This window comes from Rutilus rutilus (genome assembly GCF_951802725.1).
Source record: "Rutilus rutilus genome assembly, chromosome: 7".
In the NCBI taxonomy this organism is placed as follows: Eukaryota; Metazoa; Chordata; class Actinopteri; order Cypriniformes; family Leuciscidae; genus Rutilus; species Rutilus rutilus.
Window position 1 is genome coordinate 27,779,388 of NC_140221.1, and position 23,667 is coordinate 27,803,054.

At 38.9% G+C, this 23,667-nt stretch overlaps 1 protein-coding gene across 2 annotated transcripts in view; it reads left to right on the forward strand.

Moving 5' to 3' along the window:
* The window catches only part of dab2ipb (DAB2 interacting protein b), a 163,274-nt gene that overhangs the window by 43,110 nt on the left and 96,497 nt on the right, over nt 1-23,667 (forward strand). Inside the window, exon 1 of one of the 2 annotated variants that reach the window (XM_084413789.1) lies at nt 6,849-7,063. The exons of the other annotated variant lie outside the window; for it this stretch is intronic. The gene's annotated coding sequence lies outside the window, so the exon portion shown is untranslated. Of the gene's footprint in view, nt 1-6,848; nt 7,064-23,667 lie in introns of those variants that run through there. 2 annotated transcript variants of the gene reach the window in all.

The following is a 23,667-nucleotide window of genomic DNA, read 5'->3' on the forward strand; positions in this document are numbered from 1 at the left end:
CGAGACCCATTCTGAGCCATTCTAAGGAGGTTTAAGCCAGAACTCCTCCGCTTGGAGGGCTTTTCTATCTCCCAGGTGGTAAAGTGTGGCGGCCCTTTCAGACTCTGGAATGTTGCTCTTGTTTAGTTCCAGGCAGGAATGCAGGTGCTCTGCCATTTTTCAGCTTTCAGAACAGGCACTCATGAGGACCACTGGCCATTCTCACATGGGCTCATCCCGGACTTCCCATGGGTCATGCACAATGAAGGCTTTGTCTCCTTTGTGACAGCTGTTGATATTCTCTCCAAAACCTGCATTTTGGCTCTTGTGCATGAGAAGACTTTAGCTGAAGGAATGATACAGAGTTTCAGTGTGAATGGCCTCTGAACAGGAAGTGACACCACAACTTTAAAAGTGAAGTCTAATTTGTTCTCATTAAAAAATAAAAATGTATAATTAATAATAATAATAAAATTATAAAAAAAATGTCAACAAATAAAACACTTATACACATGTTTCCTGTCTAATTAAGTGTGCTGCAGCATTGGCCAAGTCACTTTTTTATCATTTAAGCAAGACATGGATTTTCAGCTGATTGTAATAAACAATGAAATAGACTATTTTTTATTGCGTTTCTGAACTGTAAGCAGCTTAATTTGCACTTAGCCATAATGTGGTACTTTGATCTAGAAATAGCTAATACCCAATCAAAGTAACTGAAGTGATATTTTAGAAGGTCTACAACCTTTATGAGGTTAGTGTTAACTGTCCGCTGCAGTCAGCAATCATTAGATATTCATTCGTTTCGGTTCCATTATCTCAATTTCATTAGAGGCGTCATTTGAGGTTTATGTAGTTTACTCGGTGTGTAACATCAAAACATGAAAAACTGAAGATAGAGGTGAATATTTGTGCCAAGTGCTCTGTTTGTTAGTAAGGATTGAATGAGAGCATGAGGTGGTTCTGTAGAAATGAATAACTGTCCTGTGATGCTTTTGGAAGCATTGTTGTCAAAGTGACATTTGTCACTCATGTCTTTTGTTACTTTCTCTTATTAAGTCTAGCTCTTTATTGTCATTGTAGATGCATAAAGAAATAATCTAAAATAAATTGAAATGTGTATGAGAAGGTTGTATAATGTCATAAACTATACAATCTATATACTAAAGTAATATAGAAAAGTGATAAAAAAAACAGTGCTGTGTTTGTGGAATGGGTTTTATACATAAATATTAATACATTTATATAGTCATTCAGTTCAAAAATGTATTTGGACCCCGATGTGAATCAGGAGCCTTCACGAGTTTACACCAAAGATCCAGGCAAGACAAGATTAAACATGTAATTACTTGCAAAATAATTGCCTACAACATTCTAAAATCTGCCAGTTTAATGCGACATGTAAGCTATGTATCGTTTCTTTTGCAACAACTCTATTATTTTTCCAGTCATAGACCAGCACTCAAGCACTGACTAGAATCCAGCGCTGACAAGAATCAGCATTCACGTGCTCAAAAATGTGTTTCACGCTGACAACAGTCCGGTGGTGGCTAGAATCCAGCATTGGCTAGAATCACGCAGCGGAGGAATGGCAAGTTGTCAAAGCCATTAAAAAGTATTGACTTAAGAACCACTTATATATTTTCAATAAATCATGTTCCCATTCACTCCGGCGACGAATTTTAAAATGAATTAAACTAAATTCCTAAAAACCTTTACATTTTTATGCATTAGCTAATGCCAATGCCCTAATGCTATATATATATATATATATAGCTTACACATTTACCCAAATTATTATACGCCTGTTTAACCGAAGCTAATTTGGGTGGGTTTCTCCCATCCCCGTACAATGTCACTTCTCTGTCTTTTACGGCCCTGACGAGAATGTCGGTCTCCTCGGCTGTGAACCGCTTCTGACGTACGCCTGGCAAATCCGCCGTTATAATAGCAAGCCGCCATTGGAACAAGCGCGCCTGCTTTTAAAGGTAACGTGAGTTGAAGCTCTGATTGGTTTATTTCACGTTACGCCCAAACCACACCTATGAGTAATGTTGCTTCTTCAGACCAACCCATTTTAGATTTGCGTCGAGATCCGCCCACAAAGTTACTTGTGTTTCGCGTTTGATACTTGAATTTCAGATCGTTAAAATAGGGCCCTTAAAATTTGTCCATTTATGTTCGCGATTGTGCTGCATTCACTCACAAAAATAAATGTTTTAGATATTTACGGTAGGAAATGTACAAAATATCTTCATGGAACATGATCATTACTTAATATCCTAATGATTTTTGGCATATTTTTTTGCCAAATAATTTTCGATAATTTTGACCCATACAATGTATTGTTGGCTATTTCCACAAATATAACAAAGCTGATACCAAGGTATTTTAGGCCTACAATTCTAACATAATTTTTCATGAAAAATCATGATTGTATTTATTTATTTTTTTCAAAAGTAAGGTTAATGTAATCAGCTTCTTGCAATACTCTCCTAAATGCGTAATAAAACCTAAGGGGAAACATTACCGCTTTAATAACTGTACCTACGATAGTTTTTTACTGTCCAATGACAGCCCATCTTATATCTACTTTGAGTGGCATGGGAGAGAGTCGGAAGTTCATTTGTTGCCCCTACGAGTTTATAATAGCATATTTTAACAAGATTTTCCAATGGATAAAGAAAAAAAGAAAAACTGCCAAAATGTTTTAAATGTTGGCTTTATTAAACTGTTTTAAACATGTGAATAAACAGTCTCATATGTCTTTATTTTTAATAAACATTTAACATAAAACAAGAATTGCACAACAATTAAAAAAAAAAATAATAATTTATTCATTTACATTTTTTTGTTTTAATTAAATTGATGCTATTCCTTATTCTTTCGGTTTATAAGGTGTCACAACAAATCCTGCATTCCTAGTCTTCCATACATAATAGCCTCTGTGACATTTAGTCACTTATCAGATCAAAATCACAGTCCACAAACAGTGCATTTAAAAAAAAAGATTTGTCCACTTTTGCAGGGGCAAATACACTATCATAAAAACAATTGAGCAAAATGGTGCCGCCGAACAAGAAAAAATGCAGACAGTATTACATTTAATACCTTAATTATGGTTTCAGACCTTCTCCCACCAATGCACAACTTCCAATGTGTTTACTATGTGAACAAGTTTTTTCAAATGAAGCCATAAAACCTTCACGTCTGAAGGAGCACCTTATGAAGATCCACCCAGACAAGGCATAAGGACTGTCTGTTCTTCCAGGCCTTGAAAGAGCAACACGGCAGGAGAACCATCAGAAGTCTCTAATACCAGCCAAAATGATAGTGGGCTAATAGCGTCATATAAAATCTCCCTGCTGATCGCCAAATGTGGAGAGCCGTTCACAATTGGAGAAAAGTTGGTTCTTCCTGCCATCAAAGAGGTCATCTCTACCGTGATGGAGCGCGATCCCACACAGGTGCTGAAATCCATCTCTCTCAGCAATGACACTGTGGAACGCAGGATAAATGAAATGGGTGCAGATACAGAGGAGCAAATATGTGCCATCCTGCGGGATGAGACAACCACCGCTGACAACAACGCTCTGCTGATGGCCTATGTCCGTTATAGGGCCTCAAACAGTCACGAGACGGCAGAGGAATTTTTGTTTTCTAAATATCTGGAAACCGACACCAAGGGCCAGACCATTTTTAACACGCTTTCTGCTTATCTACAGGAGAAATCAATTCCCATCTCTAACATCCTCGCATGTGCCGCTGATGGTGCCCCCTCTATGGTTGGCAGGTACCGTGGGTTCACCCCTCTGCTGAAGGAGCAGGTACCTCATATCCTCACAGTCCATTGTGTTGTGCACCTTGTGGCCAAATGCAACACTCCAGTTCTTCACGAGTCTCTCCATGTTGCAGTCAAAGCAATAAACAAAATAAAAGCCCATGCACTGAATGACAGACTGTTCCGACAGCTGTGTCAGGAAAACGATGAGACTTTTGAGCTGCTTCTTCTCCATACTGATGTCCGCTGGCTCTCAAAGGGAACTGCCCTACCAGTTTTTGTGAGCTGTTTGACAGCATCGTTGAGTTCATCGTTGAGTTTGGAGGAGGTTGATGGAGCTCTCGGGGGAAAAGGTGTCATCCAGCCCCTGCAACATCATGTACCTCGCAGACTTTTTTGAGAAAATGAATGAAGTCACGTTCAAGCTCCAAGGAAATGACAACACTCTGGTCAAATCCAAGGCGGTTATCCACAGTCTCACCTCCAGGCTAGATCTCTGCAGGCAGAGTATAGGGAGGAGGCAGTTTGCTCATTTCCCACAGCTGGCCAAGGTGATCTTTTTTTCAGAAACAACACTAAATAGATAGAACAGGCCCACTATTATTATAATTAGCCTAATATATTTTATTTCCATGAATACCATTGTAATGTTTATTATTTCGAGTGATCATACTGAGTCTGAAAATACAGACCTATAGCACACATTACATTACATTACACATTAGAATAATAAGCAATAAAACAACTAATTCAAATCATGGAGATAAGAGAACAATTGAACTGTAAAATAATACTCATTACAGGTGTCTGAGGCTCTTACCGATGACCTCCTCCTAGTTTATACTGACCACCTGAGGATGGTCAAGGCTGACATGGAGATCCGCGTCAGGGACCTCCTTAATCTTGATGTTCCCAGTTGGGTTGTGCAGCCCTTTCAAACGGATGTGATCGAATGCGAGCCCGCTATTCAGGAGCATCTTGTCGACATCCAGTGCGACGACGAAACCTCTGGCTGGTGCAGCATGTGGGTCAAATATGCCCAGCGGTATCCGGCTCTCTGGCAAAAGATCAGGCTGTTGATTCTTGTTTTTCCAACAACATATCTCGTTGAGCAGGGATTCAGCCAGGTCATCCACATGCAGTCTAAGTACCGCAATCGCTTGGACTTGCTTGCCTCAGATGCACTACGGCTGAAACTAACGTCTCTGCAACACGCAGTAAAGAAATTAGCAGAAAAACATCAAGCACAGGGCTCACACTAATTTTCAAATCAATTTTGAAAGTTAGAATTCGAAAGTTCAAATAAATCATTCTGCTTTTTCCCTGTTAATGTTCTCCATTGAAAATAATTTATAAGAATGCTTCTTGTTTGCCAGTAAGGCTGTTCGCGGTACAGCTGCTGTTAATTAAATTTTTAATGTAAAATTTATAACCGTTGAAATTATTGGCTGCTCCTCGCTGATTGGCTGCTATTTGCGATAAGCCACATAATAAAAATTTTAATGTCAAATTTGTAACCGTTGCATTTCGTTAACACTGGCTAATTTCTACTTCAGATTACTTTTTTGCTCTCTGGGAAACTATGATAATAATATTCCCACTGTTCAGTCAAATCAAATCTGTTTGGCTTTTAGTAACATGCTTTTTAATTATATATGAAAGCTGCAGTCTGTAACTTTTGGCGCTCTAGTGGTAAATAAACAAAATTGCAAGCGTCTTGGTACTGTGCAGGTACTGTGCTACTCCACAGCAGTGCCGAGTGCCGACTCGAACCAGTCAGGGGCCGTTCACATATCGTGTTTTATGCACATGCAAATTAGTTATTTCAAATGTAGGCGCGCGGCAAGCGCGCTCATAATAGAAGTGACACGTCCGATTGAAAACATCTCAACTTGTCAGAATGCCGCAAGCGCACAGCAGGTCATGTGACAAAAACCAAACGATCAGCTTCGGCCTTTCCGTAACATCGAAAGCTCGGCTGAACAGCTGATCATAGCTGTACAGGGCGGGTTTTTATATCTCATCTCCATAAATATATTTAGTAATAAAGCTAAGGGCGGTAAGGGACCCGGATAATGGATAGGAGTCGCTGGCCCAAATAAGGTTGAGCACCACTGCTCTACTCAGAAACATTTGATATAGCAAAATACCGATCTCTGCATTGTGTGTGTGTGTTACGGAAATCATAGGGCCCAACAAAAGGGTGAAACTTTTTCTTAATCGTATAATAGGACCTGCATGTCTTCTCATTTCTCTGATTTCTTTCTCTCTCAAAAAATACAATTTTGTGTACATAGCACAGCCATTTCTGTGCCTTTTGTTGGTGCTGGATTGATGGGAACAGAGTGGATCTTATTTAATAGATTTTACACCCATTGTTAGTCTAAAAATACTTCAAAGAAAAAAGTTATTGGGAAAGACATCCCTGCTTGGACTTACTTTTGTCTACAGTCATCCACACATTGGTTTCTTCTAAGTTGTATGAACGTGTAATGCTTTTTTAATGAGAGGTTGGCTTCTGTTCTGTTCTTTGTGTAGTGTGCTGCTTCTTGGCTGTAGTAGAACCCAATCCTGATGTCTTTGCCTTCTTGACCACAGCCTGACGTCTGATTGGTCTAGTATCCGTCTGGAATTTAGCTTTCCCTGCTCTTGACCCCACCCTCCCTCTGCCCTGAGGGCGTCAATGAACAACGGCATTCCCTTACACAGCCGCGTGTGCATATGTGTGTGTGTGTGTGTCGTCTGTTGAGTATGAAGAGCAATGGGAAAGGGGAATACGAGTTATTTTCTTCTTTCAAAGTCAAACAGACATATATTTACACAGTCAACGCTAATGACAGTGCACTGGGAAAGTTTTTTTCCTGGAAATGTCTGCTTGTGTTTTTTGTTTGTATTTTAGTTAAGCTTCTATTATTGTTCTCTATGAAGGAAAGACAGTCCTTTTCCTCTTGCTCTCTCTTTCACACATAACATACCTACTCTCTCTCTCTCTCTCTCTCTCTCTCTCTCTCTCTCTCTCTCTTTGCTCGCATGGCTTAGATCTTGTGTAAAGGGGAGGGTCTGAACTCTGTTTGCAGTGAATGCCCCTGTTGGAGTCTAGCGCTAGCATACACTCGCTCTCACTCACACACAAAGCTGCTATTCCCGCTACAAGGAGAGTGTGTGAATGAAGAAAAAGGAAAAAGAGAGAGTTTGGATGTAGCTGGACTTGTAACTGGACAGTGGGACGTGGGACCATTGGCTCTTTTTGTGCTAATGAAGTGATGGTGTGAGGTGTTTTTGCACTGTTGGAGTGATTGAAAGGTAAGGGATTGATTTTCACTCTCCTGCGGCTGTTTGTGGATCACTGACAGTGTGACTGTATGTGGACAGGTGAAAACTTACCAGAAACAAGAGTAAGTGCTTTAACATTCTGCTGTTGTGGAGCAGAGCCATGCTGTACTTTTGCAAGCTCTTCTTGCGTTGTTGCAAACGTTACCGTTCTCATTCTGATTGAAAATCTGATAGCTGCTAAACTCTCCTTCTCAAAGTTTTGTTCTGATCCAGGGTTGACCCAAAACTTTAACTGGATGGTGTTGCTAAACTTGTCTCTGGTCGGTGTAGAAAGCCCACGTCCAATAGCATCAGCCGAGAGCAGTTCAGAGCATGAACAATTGGACAGCCTGTAAAATTTAGAATAATTTAATAATTAAATAAATATAATTTAAAAGGTTTATCAATTTATTTATTTAAAAAAATTGCTTGGTATGCTGATATTTTTATTTTTTTATTTTAGGGGCTGATTCTAGGATTTCAATATTAGGGGGGCTAAGCCCCCAATGAAGGTATGATTAAAAAAAAAAAATATATATATTTTTTTTTTTTGTATACTAGGGTAGACATGAACAATACAGTAGGTTCTACACTAATAATTATATCAAGTCAGTCCCTGAATATTTAATCAATTTCTAATCTTTTAAATAACCAGCTGATATTCATTAAGAATATTGACAAACTTTATATTACTGCAATTTTCTAGACTGGCAATATAAAGGTACATTTTTTTTTTCAACATGTAATGTGCAGTAAAATTAACTTGAAAGAAGATCTACATTTCTCATTTTCATACATGGAGATAACATGGGAAATGTGTCATGATTTAGTGGAGGATTTCTGTCACCTGGTGGAAACAAACACACTTTTAACATAAAAATTACATGAAATTACCACTATAACCATGTAGATGGCTGCAGAGGGCCACTCATTAGCTCATTTACCATTTCCACTCCCTTTTATAGTTCTTTTCATGTTTTTTTGCTTTTGGATTTATTATAAAATGAATATTATAACAAATTGTAGCAATTTTATTGCACTGAAGTATGAGGTATAGAAAGAGTAGGAAAAGTCACAACGTCTCATGCCATTTAGATGGAAGGAATTTCATAAAAACAAAGCAAGCAAGCAAGCAAGCCCAGATTTATACAGTGGATGGGAAACCGTCTTGAATTGCTCCTGCATCATATTATGTAAACTGCATTTATGACAAAGCACTTTACAGATGCAGATATCATAACAAACTTCCAATAAATGCACACACATTGTCCTCTGCTTTTGACGCTGGTGTTGCGTTGCTGCGGATTGACACACTGAATAATGCAGACTAAAATGTGGGGATGAGCCGAAGCATGCTGCTGTTTTCATGTGAGTTTTAAAGGGGACTGAGATGATCACGAATTAGTGTACATATTATGGAGTTAATCGCAAACTTTTTGAAGAGCTGAGTGGAAGTTTAGGGGGGTTAAGCCTTAGAATATATATATAAAATGTATGTGATATACTGGGCCCTATTTTAACGATCTGAAACGCAAGTGTCAAAGCGCAACTGTTGCTATTTTCCCGGCGGGATAAATGACTCTTGCGCCTGGCGCAAATCTAAAATGGGTTGGTCTGAAGTAGCTTCATTATTCATAGGTGTGGTTTGGGCGTAACGTGAAATAAACCAATCAGAGTGACATCTCACATTCCCTTTAAAGGGATACTCCACTTTTTTCGGAAATATGCTCATTTTACATCTCCCCCAGAGTTAAACAGTTGAGTTTTACCGTTTTAGAATCCATTCAGCCGAACTCCGGGTCTGACGGTACCACTTTTAGCATAGCTTAGCACAGATCATTGATTCTGATGAGTCCAGTAGCATTTCTTTCAAAATGACCAAAGAGTTTCAATATTTTTCCTATTTAAAACTTGACTCTTCTGTAGTTAAACCGTGTACTAAGATCGACGGAAAATGAAAAGTTGCGATTTTCTAAGCCTATATTAGGGATGGCTCGATACCACAATTTTGGTTTCGGTACGGTACCAGAACCTAATACCTCGGTATCGATACTAAATCGATACCACAGGTGACAAATAACCAGCCTCAAAATTTAAGTGAATTGAAACAGTTTTATTAAAAAACACTGCTTGAAACTCTGCTGCACCGAATGTGCAAACAAAAAGTTATCAAAATGTTTAAAAAAACATTTTAATAAATAAAAAACAGTCAGGGAACTTACAGTAGGTTAAATTTTGATTTAAAAAAGAAAAAGAAAAGGACACCTGAAATGATACAATTAAAATAGGTTAATATCTATTATCTATAATAATTGATTAATATAGAATAATAATAGAATAATGAAATGAAATGTAAACCATTAGCTTTCATGCATCAACAGAATTATCAACATTTATAGCATTTATTCATCTTGGTTTGATTACTGTTTGGTTTGGGTTCATATTAGTTTAATGCATAAAGTAATGTTAACATGCTAAACATGTATTAGTATATTAAAATTATAATTACGGATTGATCTATTCTAGATTAATAAATGCTATAATACTGTCAGGTCAGGTTACCTAATGAATGTTGACAAATGTAGCTTAAATGTAAAGTGTTACTCTAACATTCATATTAGTAATATCCATATTACTACTATTACTCTCTCTCAGCTGATTCCTCAGTCGGTCGCCACAGCAGCAGTGATAGATATGCCTTTCATTTTACTATCACCAATACTAAAATTAATATCACTTATCTCTTTATTCATTCAAATTCAATTAATATATGATTGTTTGAAAGGGCAAACAAATTATGAGAACTAAACTTCATTGGTTCTAGCGTGTTTTGAAAGCACATTTGAGCTTTCGTGTTTACCGTGTCATATTTAATTGATAAGCTCTATGTGCGCTGTGAATAAAAGTCTAAATTAAATCAGTTGAATGATGGACTCACGTGTCGATCTCTGAACTCTTTGAACAAGTCAGGATGATCAAGTGACAAGTGGTCAACGTAGGCGGTGGTGTGGCGCAATGGATAAGACACATGCCTTTGGTGTGAGAGACCCGGGTTCGAATCCACTGTGAGACACCAATGTGTCCCTGAGCAAGACACTTAACCCCTAGTTGCTCCAGAGGCGTGCGACCTCTGACATATATAGCAATTGTAAGTCGCTTTGGATAAAAGCGTCAGCTAAATGAATAAATGTAAATGTAAATGTAAATGTCAACGTTAGCCAGATTTGATGTGTTGCCTCCCGTGGCAAATTTAAAGCAGCGTTTGTACAGTGGTGCATTCAGGTCTGTTGCTTCACCTTTCTCATTACTTTTGTAGGCAAAGTAATGCCATATTTCACTCCTATTGCTCTCTTTATTTATTAATTTCGGGCGTGTAGAATGAGCTTCATCTGTTTGATCCATCGTGTTCCTCCGTTTTCACCGTTTGCCGGTTTTGCGTGACCCGCGTCAGTTTGGGTAGCGCACTGCCGCCTAGCGGTGAACTTCGAAACAGCAGCGCATCAAATACCGAAGTGAGCAAAATTATGATATTGTACCGTTTGAAATATAATATATACCGGTATTTTTGCAGTACCGGTATACCGCGCATCCCTAGCCTATATGACTAGGAACTACTCTCATTCCGGCGTAATAATCAAGGAACTGTGCGGCTGTACCATGAGTGCAGCAGGCGTAATGATATGACGCAGCGCCTGAAAATAGGTCTAATAGGTTAGACAAACTTAGTCCCGGTCACGTTGGAAGAAGTTACCGAGCTGGGGACTATTTTCAGGCGCTGCGTCATATCATTACGCCTGCTGCACTCATGGTACAGGCCAGGGCCGGATTAACATAAGGGCTAGGTGGGGCTGAAGCCCCAGGGCCCACGGGATTAGGGGGCCCGTGATTGGCTGGAGGAAATGAGATTGTCAAGCCATATAGGTGGTTGATTTGTGTATAATAAAATAGTTATTGGAAAATGTGCCTGACTGATATAATTCACCGGCCAATCAAATTAACTCTACAATTTGCGCTATGACGTTGGGAAACGCCTCTTTTTGTTATGTTTTCATATAGAACATGGGAATAAATCCCTCGCAGGAGTTCAAAAATGATGAAAAAAAAGTGATAGTGGTGCACAAAAAAGGAAAAACAAACTCGAAAGGCAGAAAAGGGATGCAAAAATTCCTAAACTAACTAACTGCTTGGGTTCACTTTCATCCGTGCCCGTGGAAGACCCCGAGTGCAGCGGCAGCAGCCCACAGTTAGCTTCACCCTCCTGCCTCGTCACCGATCCGCGTGTTTTAGATGTCGAAGAAGGGAAGCAAGCAGCTGAAGTAAGTTAATGAGTTAAGCACTATTTGGATGTTTCTCGTGGAGTCGTAAGGTATTTTCAATACGGGCTATAGGCCTAGGTGATTTTATTGCAGTCTGAATCGGAATGTCAGTGTTTTTTTCTCCCACCACCCACCTGCGTAAAAATCCCCGGCCGAATTACGAACATCAAGGTCCAATATATCCAAGGTACGTGGGCATTTTTTGCCCCGATGAGTTTTTGTCTTATTGTAATATTACATAATATAAAATAAATATATCACACAAGTAAAAGCGCAGTTTTCCCCAAATATCAGCACAATTGCTAATGTGATATGCAACAATGTGTTGACCAATAAGTTAACATTGAGAGTTAGGCTACGTTTTAGTTTATCGTCATTTCGCCGATGGAAATTCCAAAATGAAACCACAGCAGAAACAATCTCTGAAACTGATAGGGGTGATTCGTTACTGAATAATTTGCGTTTTGAACGAATGGGTTCATTTAATGATACATTGACTCCTCGTTTGCTTCGTCGTTGAATCAAACAGCTGTTTGAACAAATCGGTTGAATGAATGACTCGCTTATTAAGACAGTGACTTGCCGCCACCTACTGGTAGTTTTAGTTTCATACTTAATGTACCCTTTAATTAGAAATTAAAAATTAAATATTTTTATATTTAAATATTAAATAAAATAACAATCATAGCATTTATGTAATTGTAAATGCAGTGTAAATGTATATATATTTTTTTTACAGATATCCACATGAGAAACAATTACCATCTGGGCTTTAGAAAGCAAATGTTTTATTAATGCTTACTATGTCCCTTTAGATAAAATGAGAGAAATAGCCATAAATGCTTATGGAAGGGGAGGGGGTAAAAATGTTTTATCAATAAAATGTTCCCAAAATGAACCAAGACATTATGTGGAGTAATTTTTATCATGATGTTCCATCAAAATCGGGTTAATGTGTTAAATAGCCTGGACTATTTAGTGTGCAAAAATAATAATAATAAATAATGATAAAGAAAAACATTAATTAAATACATTGATTAAGAACAATAAAACAAATTTATTGCAGTAGAAGACTGTGGCGTGGCAATCAGATGAAAGGGGGCCCTTGGTGTTGCTATAGCCCCAGGGCCCAAAGTCCTCTTAATCCGGGCCTGGGTACAGCCGCACAGTTCCTTGATTATTACGCCGGAATGAGAGTAGTTCCTAGTCATATAGGCTTAGAAAATCGCAACTTTTCATTTTCCGTCGATCTTAGTACACGGTTTAACTACAGAAGAGTCAAGTTTTAAATAGGAAAAATATTGAAACTCTTTGGTCATTTTGAAAGAAATGCTACTGGACTCATCAGAACCAATGATCTGTGCTAAGCTATGCTAAAAGTGGTACCGTCAGAACCGGAGTTCGGCTGAATGGATTCTAAAACGGTAAAACTCAACTGTTTAACTCTGGGGGAGATGTAAAATGAGCTTATTTCCAAAAAAAGTGGAGTATCCCTTTAAGAGCAGGCGCGCTTGTTCTAAAGCGGATTCCTATTATAACGGCGGATTTGCCAGGCGCACGCGAGGAGCGCTTCACAGCCGAGGAGACCGACGTTCCCGTCAGGGACGTTGGGGATGGAGAAACACACCCAAATTAACTTCGGTTAAACAGGCGTATGATAATTTGGGTAAATGTGTAAGCTAGATGTATGCTTTTATAATAAACTGTCTATCTATCTATCTATCTATCTATCTATCTATCTATCTATTTATCTTTCGTAATAATGTATGATTTGCAAAAATGATAACTGCTGCGTCTGTGTGTAGATGAGAGAATCAAAGTGTATGCGCGTTGTGCACACGCTACATTGATTAAGGCCAAGCATGCACCCTTAAAATAGCATATGAATAACATGCACAACGCGCCACTGACTTTAAACAGTTTTTTTTCGGTTAGTGGTGCAATTGTTTTCTAAACCTGTAAAATAGCATGAGGGAACGTTTGCGCCAACTCTTTGCGCTGAACCGCCCCGGGGAGCGCAAGTGTATTTCTTAGTTAACCGACGTGCTTCTGTGGAGGGAAAAGTCCGCTTTGCGCGGGTGCAAAATAGGAATGATACATGCGTCCGTGTACAAAGTCAATTGCGCTGGGTGCAAGATAGGGCCCACTGTATATATATAGTATACACGTGTGTGTATCCAGTAATATCCAGTACTTTGCTTTCTATGCTTATGACTGCCTTCAATGTAAACTAGTCTGTCCACTATTGCAGGGCATTCCATGCTGCAGGACTGTATTCACAGATCATTGTTGCTCTATTAATAGCCTGAGACAGGGCAGGGAGTGAGGCTGCAGCTGAAGGGAAGGAAGTGGGCCTTGAGTGCACAAGGATTACCAGGGTTCACTTCACTAGGGGCCCCACACTGGCCATTGCCTTGGAACTGGGCTTTTTGGAAACGCTAGAATACTTGGTAGCAGCCATGCTGGTTGGTTACTTGGTACTCCTTTCCTTGCATGACCTCGTGTTCTCAACTAGGTTCCATGCCTGTCCAGATATATGATTAGCTGTTGTCCTAATCCTTAATTTTAGCCTGTTGTACCAGAATAAAACAAAAGAGACCAACAGGAAGCCAGCGAGAAAGAACAACAGTCTCCGTGGCATAATACGATACCGCCACAACTGTGACAATATGTACGGTCAATCACAGTCTGAATGGGGGAAGGTATGAATGAAAATTAATAACCAGATCCCCAGAAAGAGAGACTAGATAAGTCATTCTCATTTCACTTGCAAAACATAAACGCTTTGTGACTTTTCCCTCGTGTGAGTTATGACAGGACAGACTCTCTGGGTTTATTCAGTAGGGGACTTTACCTGTGGAATGTTAACTGCCTTCATTTCTCTCCCGTCACTTTTTTTCCTCCTGCCGGCGAAACTCTCTCATCCCCTTCTCCGCATGTCTGTTTTCAGCACTGCTTCTGTCAGTCAGAGCTCAACCCAGCACCCGACACTTTGACCCGCATCAGTCCTGAAATTTTTACTGTGGCTGTGAAGCCTTTGATTGGCCAGGTGTCCCGCTCCACTTACACATGATATCAATAGGCATTTCCCATGACTGGATGGCATTTTTATGCATTTGGCAGATTTGTTTTTCAAAGTGACTTACACTACTGTTCAAAAGTTTGGGGTCGGTCAGTACTTTTATTCAGCAGCGATGCATTCATTTAATCAAAAATGACAGGAATTTATTAAAGAATCCCGAAAAAAATATCAGTTTCCACAAAAATATGAAGCAGCACAACCATTACAACCATTGATGATAATGTTTCTTGAGCAGCAAATCAGCATATTAGAATGATTTCTGAAGGATCATGTGACACTGGTGACTGAATTAATAGCTGCTGTGACATTGATATTACAAGAGCTTTAGTCTTTATTGTAAGAGTTTAGTCTTACCATGCCCTGTGTTGCAGGTTCTTGGCTTTTTTTTTTTTTTTTTTTTGTGGTCTTCTGCTGTGGTCCATCGGTTTAATGAACAGTATCCCATTAATTATTCCACTGCATAACACAATTATCTAATTTCTCTACTCAAATCCTCAAAAAGTTTATTTTTTTATTTTTTATTTTGTTTGCAAGGATGCTTAAACTTACATTTTCCCCCTTTACTTCTAGTCCCTGCTAGCATCCTTGACTGTGGGAATATGTTTATGTGAATCCTAGGTGCAAATGGGCATGTTCAATTCAATTCAATTCAAATTTATTTGTATAGCGCTTTTCACAATACATATTGTTTCAAAGCAGCTTTACAGAAAGTAGTTGTCATTTGCACAGAAAGGTGCATGTTGTCATTTGTTGTCATTTTAGTAATTTACATGCAGTAAAAGGTGTACTTTTTTTGTACTACAGTATGTTTATACTTGCCTTGTTAACGTTAAGCAACTTAATGGCAGTGAAACTTGTTGAATCTACTTGTTTTAGACATGGCTGGAAAAGGCAAGCTTTGTGTGTGTGTGTGTGTGTGTGTGTGTGTGTGTGTGTGTGTGTGTGTGTGTGTGTGTGTGTGTGTGTGTGTGTGTGTATAAAACAGGATGCTCATTGTTCTCTACTCGTTACAAACAATCAGTTGGCCATCTGATCCTTTCAAGATTGGTCAAACGGAATCTGTTAATGAAGTGCCGCTTACACAGGGCTATTATGAAAGAGTTAGTGACACATGCACACACACAAAAGCTAATGATGACAGGTTTTATTTTAACAAATCACATGCTCTGTGACATTTTTATCCTTTTTTTTTTACTTAAAACCAAGGGATTTTCGACAAAGTTTCCCCAGCTGCTCAAGCACAGATTATTTGTCATTGTCATAGTAACAGCGTGTGAGGAAGGCAGAGGAAGCTGTGGTCATTGCTGAGATGCGTCATGCAGTGAGTGACGTGTGCTTGACACTATGACCTGGGCATCCACACACAGACACACACAGCCGTGTGTGTTTGAACAAAACAGGAAAAGACATTTATTATTTTGGTTCATTCTCCTCCACAAACACATATAGCCTTCAACACATGTTTCTGACTCAGTAATGATGACCATCAGAGTGCAGACCGAGAATTTAGTGATCAAATCAAGTTCAATAGCTTATGGTTTTCTAGGTGAACACACACTCTCTTCTTCCCAAACACACACACATTAATGTGGCAAACATAGACACTTTGAAAAGCACCAGGGACAAGCTCTGACACACATATTCTGACATTCTTTAAATTTTTACCGCATACACACACATACGCAGAAAACCGGTTGGTCACAACAGGAAAACTAAAGAATGTGCATCATTTCCACTGGTGCCCTTGGACTTCCTTCATCGTAGACTTACACACACCCAAACAGTCAAGCACATAGAAGTATGCTATGAGCTGTGACAGTGACAATAGCTTGAAACTATGGTGAAACAAATGGTACATTCCATTCGGCCAGTATAGATCTCATGAAGTTGACCTCACAGGGTGTTTGACCATCTTTAGTGAGATTCCAAATCGTAGGGAGCATGTATACTCAGTCCAAAGGGCACTATATATGGCATAGGGAACAAGTGTACATTAATATGCAGAAATACTTTACAGGAAGTGGAGGCAAACATGTACCCACCAGTCATTGTGTCCGTACTATAAAAAGTTAAGTTAAATATACTGTTAAAAATCTCTTATTTTTACATTTAAACATTTGTAGTCATTTATCACTTAATAAAAAAAATATTTTTTATTTGTATTTATTTTTTTAAATGTAATTTTATTATATTATATTTATATAAATTTGATACTTCATATGTATATGGAAGTGTTGTTGTATTTATTCAAATTTGTTTATGCAAGTTATATTTATTCACACCACACCAGTATGTGTGACTCAAGTGTTTGTTGGCAGTGCAGGTTAATCCAGGTGAACAGATTTTGAAGAAAACACTGCGATGCTATATACAAATGCTATTCAAATGCAAGTTTGTCAGATGTCTTATATTGCCAAGTCTCATTCTCTATTGTAATAAAAATAGTGAGCATTTAGCCTTGATCCAAATGTGAATGTGGCAGTGTCATTTCAGGCTTCTACCAAGCTGAAGGTCTTCTTAACTTCCTCCCCCCAAAAATAAATCAAGGTGAAATATTTATGTGGCAGAACTTTTGCTCTTTACTTTAAATAATTTGCAAGACTTTGAAATATTCTGTGATCTAATACTGGAGTGAGACTATATGAATATTTATCCAAGATTCTGTATATGATAAACAACATGGTTGAGATGAACTCTCTTTCTCTAATTTAGAACTAAAATATAAACCAGCCCTATTCTGGCGGGACATTAGAGAAATTTGTGTACTTTAGACGTACTTTGTGATTTTAATCTTTTTAGGCGTCGGTTCTATTTCTAGCATGCACGCGTTTTCCGCGCGTCTCGAGCTGCGCCCAGACGCATGTGTCACGCAGGCAGTTAACATGGGAGCCGAAATAAAAACGGACACGACACGCAGCCAGTGTGTCGCCGGCCTTACAAATCTGGAACGCGGTCATTCTTAGAAGTATCGATACTAATAAATTAAGGAATCGTGACGGTTTTAATTTCCGATTTACTTTTGAAGTATCGGTGCACCGTGCAACAGAGCAAGGTAGGCAACGTACTTCCATATGTCACTCCTCGCGTCACCTTTTTCTACGAGTCGTGGACCACTTGTGCTCGCACATGCAGTGTTGCCAGATTGGGACGGTGATTTCCAGCCCAAAAGCTCACCAAAACCCGCCCACTACAAGAAAAAACCGCCCAAAATTTTACTGCCGCCAAAATAATATGATATAAATTCATTACCATGTCATTCAAGGTTGATAAGCACATTGTTTATCTCCTTAAAACAAAATAACAATGATAAAATAAAATAAAAAAATAAAATTCCAGGAAAACAGATCAAAACAGGGCAATAATAAAGGAGAATTAGCCAATATGACTAAAATGTCCAGATGGACACTGTCAAAACGGCAATCAAGAAATGAACCGATTACTTTAACCCTCGGAAGTACACATTGCAGAACATAAAGCAGAATTTAGCAGTCAAACTCATTCATCGTTGATTCAAACCTTTTTCAGCAGCTGTCAGGGTCAAGTATAGTGCAATCTGGACGGTGTAAAAGTTGCCGATGTCTCTGGTAAGGTTAGGTTAGTGTGCACATGGCCATGGACATATTTCACGTCCCATATTTAATTTAGTCATTCAACTGTGCTCTCCTCAGAGTTATATTCACCATCTATCTCCCACCAGGTGTACGTTTTTAGAGTTGCTCACTATCTTACTCTTTACTGTGTAGATACAACTTACTGTTTAGTAGGCTATAGCTAGCCTATCACTTTGGCATTAGCGATCACTTGAATATACAGCTAACTTACAGCTTATCGCGCTCAATCGCTTCTGCCTGCTGATCACTGATTGGCTAAAAGTGCGTGCTCGTCGGTGATGTCAACACTAACGCCAGCTGACTCTGCATGGGCGCGCGTGTGTGTACAGTAATGCAGCCTTTCTCAAAGTGGGTGCCGCGGCACACTGGGGTGCCCCCTGACTGTGTCAGGGGTGCCACCAAAAAATTTTGTAGGTAAAAAAAAAAAAAAAAAAAATTCGGACATTTCATATATAAATATATTTGAATTTACATAAATACATTCTCCTTCTTTTTAACCCTTTCGCACGTACGACCACACCGGTGTGATCAGTCTAGGCTGGTCCCTGGAGCACCAGTGTGATTAGAACGGTCAGTGCATGACGTGATCAACTGCTAAATTCAAATGTGCTTTCGCGCGTTGGCTGGAGCTGAGCCAGAGACAGGCACGCTCAGCTGTCATATATCACAACTTTTCAGTGTTTTCATCCACATAATGTTTGTTTTAGGTTTCAGACATAAGTACTAAAAAAACAATACATTTAGAGTTTGTAAAATACACACTGATGTCAAAGGAAGAGGCAATAATAATCCTTTCCATTATAATTAGTTTTATTCATATCAGATACACATTGTGTAAGTAACTTTAAAGTTTACTTTGTTCTTCTCACAGTTCACCTGCCACTTACTTTTATGTATTTCGGGAGAAGTGGATGAATTCACTTGTTGTAAATCCAACAGATCCGATTCTCTGAACTGCATCTGCGGCACAAACTAACATGGCGGCGCCCATCGCGCATACAGCTCAAATAACGCGATCGTTATAAAGGTGTTCAAAAAACAAAACACTTCCACTTGCATATATTTGACAATCGGAATATCAGATATTTCATGCCATATCTAACAAATTTGTGAATATTTTGAATAAAAAAGGAAAAATGACAAAATTAGATCATCATTCATTCAGCTCTGTTGTTGCTGCGGTGTGTCACGTGACAGGCAATGACGCGTCACCATGGAAACCATAAAGTGACACATTCTGAATAGACCTTTTTCACAACTTCCATATTTGTGACCGGAAATACGCAATCGTCGTGGTAATCTACTTCCTCCGCAGTCAAAGCAACATAAACAAATGGCGCAAGCAACTAGCAAGAGCTATTGACACGCTAATGATGTGTCATTTTAATTAACAGTTCAGTAACAGTTAGCCTCGCTCTCTACTTACCCTGATATTTATGGACAAATTCCGTGTGGAAATTTTTTTACCCTTTATTTCGTTTTTTCTTTTTGGTGATGGAGTTTTCCTCTACGAGTCGTCACATCAGCAAATGTAATATTTGGCAAATCCGTTAATGAAGTTGTGTAGACTCTTTGATCCATTTTAAACTTGCCCGCGTTTATGTTTTTCTGGTGTGTTGACACTTGACAGGAACTCCGCTTCCACAACGATTACGTATTTCCGGTTATTGTGAGAAAGGTCTATAACGGTCACCTTGAAAAACTCACGTTGGGGGGTCAGCCAGAATATTTTAAATTTACGTGTGAAAGGGTTAAACATATGAACGGATTAATAAAATTGTAAATTCATTTTAGATATATATATATATATATATATATATATATATATATATATATATAATTTGCATTTACATTTGGGTTATGCAGTGGGGTGCCTTGAGATTTTATGCACTTTTGAAAGGTGCCCTGACGGAAAAAAGTTTGAGAAAGGCTGCAGTAATGTCATGATGACTGATTTTATGGACTACATGCACACTTTAGTTTAGTTTTTTAATCAATTAGACTTTAAAATGTAGATGTTTGAAAACCGCCGAACTGACCCCAAACCAGCCCAAATTTTGTCCACCCGCCCAAACCCTTTTTTACCCGCACAATCAAATTCAAAACCGCCCAATTGGGCGGGAACCCGCCCAATCTGGCAACACTGCATGCAGCCATCTCGCTGTAGTGTTTTGTCACATGACACTGACAGCGGCAGGTTCTTTGCTGCGTGCGTCAGGAAAAAAACACAGATGTCCATAGGGAGGCGTTTTTTTTTTTTTTAAGTATCGATACTGATAAATTTAGGTATCGTGACGTTTTTAATTCCCAAGTATCGCGATACTTTTGAAGTATCGGTACACCGTGCAACACTAGCCTGAACTTCATCAGTGACTCCAGCATGTGACAGTGCTGGTCATGATAGTGACTCATTGCTTCTATTCATTCAGTCCTTCATATTTCTAGTTCCATCATTTCAATTTCAACACAATTGTTCCAAGAGCAGAGCATCCTGTTCACAAAGTTCATTTTAATTTTACTGGCTTTTGAAATCTGCAAACAGACAATATGTCTGATGGGGAAAAGTCCTTAATGTGTCTCTATAAATCTAATATTCCATGATGTTAAAAATGATGAGGCTGTGCTGTATTGTTGCCCGTTTTTAAGTGCCAACGTAATAAATTATCTTTAAACCATAATTATAGCAGGGACCATTTGGAAATAGTGTTAAATCACAAGGCTGAACTGGCCAACATTTTTATAGACCTCCAATAAAGTTTATTTTATTTTGTTTCTCTTACCAATGATATAATACACTACACCTCTGCAACATGTTACTTTTCTCTCCAGTTTTATAATGACCAGAATTTGATTTACTGAAGGATCTGTGTGTGTGTGTGTGTGTGATGCAATGCTTGTCTTTTCTCCTCTGACATGCTTGTTTGAGTGTGCATGTGAGTGTAAGTGTCTGTGAGCACATGTGCAGGAATGTTGCCATATTGCAGAGCATTGCATAACAATCTGTCAGAGATATTGATACATGACTCAGATTATCAAAGCTCTCTACCTCATCTGCATAAAGAAAAGAGGCAGATGAATAATCTTAAGATAAAAGAACGACTGATTTTGCTCTGGGTAGAGATAAGTAATTAAAATGTCAAAGATACTGACAAGAGTGAAGGTTTTGAATTGTGCATGACATCTGTGTGATCAACCATAAACTTTGGATTGGACTGTTTTTACTTTGTTCCTTTCATAACAACTCTTCAAATATTGCACACAGATATAAAATAGTAGTATATTTGCGACCATTGCTAGTCATTCTACAGTTTCTAAGTGCAATTTTATAAATGCTATAAACAAATAATAATGAGTTGTCAAACATAATTAAGAGCACACTTGGTATTGGTATAATGCGAATCTGTTTCTATAAGAGTGTTAAAATGCTTAGGATTTAGCCACCTAAAAACGCCTCCTCAAAACATTGCAAAATCTTTGGGAAGACTGTGCATGGAAAACTGTGTCAGCTGCTTCCATAAATATGTCAGTGGATTTGGGGTTTATTGTTATTTTTTTTCTTTCTTTTATAGGAACACACACAACACAAATTATGACATCATCCTACAGGTTAATGTACACACATACATACAATTTCATCTTTTCCTTGGGTAATGGGGATTGATAAACAGATTTGTTTGCTACTTGACAGCAAGAAAACAACAACAATGAAACAAACAGGATTATCAAGCAAGGAAGCACATAAATCTGTTGCAGAACCCATGTACAGTATCTCACGAAAGTGAGTACACCCCTCACATTTTAACAAACATTTTAGTATATCTACTCAAGGGACAATACTATAGAAATGAAACTTGAATATATTTTAGAGTAGTCAATGTGCTGCTTGTATATCAGTATGTACTGTCCTCTGAAAATAATTCAACATACAGCCATTATTGTCAAAATAGCTGGCAACCAAAGTGAGTACACTCTAAGTGATAATAGCTGTACGTCGTTTAACCATGCAAAGCCACATGTCCTATTCATCATGTTCATGTTTTTGTCTGCTTGACAGGACCATACAAATTGTTGTATCTTGTATTAGAGCAGTTAGAATTTGTGCTTTGAGTACAATTCTCTCATACTGACCTCTGGATGTTCAACAGAATTAGAATGGTTGCTCTCCACAAAGTTGACCTAGGCTATAAGAAGATTGGTAACACCCTGAAACTGAGTTACAGTACAGGCCAGGGTCATACAGAGCTTTTCCAAGACGGGTTCCAGTCGGAACAGGCCTCGCAAGGGTCAATCAAAGAAGTTGAGTCCTCGTGCTGTGCGTCAGGTGCAGAAGCTGGCTACAAAAAACAGACGCATGAGTGCTGCCAGCATTGCTTTAGAGGTTGCAGAAGCGGAAGGTCAGCTTGTCAGTGCTCAGACCATACGCCGCACACTGCAACAAGTCGGTTTGCATGGCCGTCGTCCCAGAAGGAAGCCTCTTCTGAAGCTGGCTCACAAGAAAGCCCGCAAACAGTTTGCTGAAAGACTTGACTTGAACCAGACTTGAACCCTATTGAGCACCTGTGGGGCATCCTAAAGCGGAAGGTGGAGAAGCGCCATGTGTCTAACATCCAGCAGCTCCGTGATGTCATTATGGTGGAGTGGAAGAGGGTCCCAGCAACAACCTGTGCAACTCTGGTGAAATCCATGGCCAGGAGGATTAAGGCTATGCTAGATAACAATGGTTCTCACACAAACCCTATTTTAACGATCTAAGCGGATGGTCTAAAGCGCAGGGCACAAGTGCACTTTTGCAATCCACTGCAATTCTCTTCAAATGCTGTTGAAGTTAGAAACCTGTATACCCATGTCGTATGTAACTTTAGACACGGTCCCTAAATGTGCAAATATCGAACGTCCAATGTCAAACCAGCTTTATGCCAGTAATTCACTGGGAAACGCTTAGCATGAAACTGTGTGCGTTACGTTCATATTCTGAGCCTTGCCTATATAGTATAGCCTACATTCCCAATTAGGTGCGAGTTTGGTCTTTTATATCACTGTATTAGTCCATTAAGCTACGTTAAGCATACATATTTTGGGAATCCTCAGTTCTGCAGCACAGCGCCGCTATATAAAGTTGAGGAAACTAAACAACCGAGAAAAATATATGTCTACTACCTCAGATTTAATGTTTGATCTGTACATCAGCATAATCTTGTTCACAGTAGAGAAAGCTGCTTACATGTACAAAAGTAACCATGAAGGTTTAAATATAAACACAGCTTTTGTGTCTTTATCAGCTTTTCCATATATACTGTATACTGGCCATATACTGTATATACTATATATACTAAATTTTCACAACCATGTTGGAATGGAATGGAATAAATATACAACCATGTTGAATTTCAACCCATAAAAATGCAAGCCCTAAAAATACAATGCATTAAAATGCAAACACGGTTAATGCTTGTGGTGGGCAGATCGAGGCTTCGTGGAACACTGAAACAGTTGAAGCAAATGTGCCGTATTGTGTCAAGGCTTCGAAACAATCCGACACCCGTCTCCACGGTGGCCCCTAGTGGTAAAACTCACAGACACTTGATT